Genomic DNA, 709 nt, shown 5'->3' on the forward strand with positions numbered 1-709 from the left:
CATCAGCGGACGGCTATATTTAACTTGGAGAAGACTTGGGAAGGGTGGGAATAACAGCAATTTCTTTTTTAAAGGAATAATGATGATGATGGCTTACATTTATACAGCACTTTAAAGTTTAAAAGGATAAACAAGTAGGTAGACAGAGGGATGGACCTGGATTGAGACGAGTTCAAATTGCCTTAAACACTTACTAGCAGCATGACTATGGACAAGTCACTTCATTGCTGCCTGCCTCAGTTTCCTCATCTGTAAATTGGGAATAATAATAGCACCTACCCCTCAGAGTTGTTGTGAGAATAAAATAAAATATTTATGAAGTACTTTGCAAATCTTAAAGTGCTATATAAATATTAGCTATTATAATAACTTGTGAGGTAAGCAGTATTATTATCACTCCCATTTTCCAGAGGAAAAAAAAGACTTTTAGAAAGGTTAAAATGATCTGCCCATAGTCACATAGGTAGGAAATGTGGAGCCAGTATTTGAATCTTAGTATTCTGCCCCAAGTATTTGAAGGATATGTCAGGCAGAGAAACAATTAAATATTTAACTGAGTGCATCCAAAAGGAAAAACTAAGAACAATAGATGAAATTTAATAGGAAAACATTTTTGCAATAATATGAGAAAATTAGAGTGAATGAATGGTGGTCCTAATGGAGCAAGGCAAATTTGACCTCGTTGAGACTTGGTGAGATGAGACTGGAA

This window comes from Notamacropus eugenii, chromosome 2, assembly GCF_028372415.1.
Source record: "Notamacropus eugenii isolate mMacEug1 chromosome 2, mMacEug1.pri_v2, whole genome shotgun sequence".
Classification (NCBI taxonomy): domain Eukaryota; kingdom Metazoa; phylum Chordata; class Mammalia; order Diprotodontia; family Macropodidae; genus Notamacropus; species Notamacropus eugenii.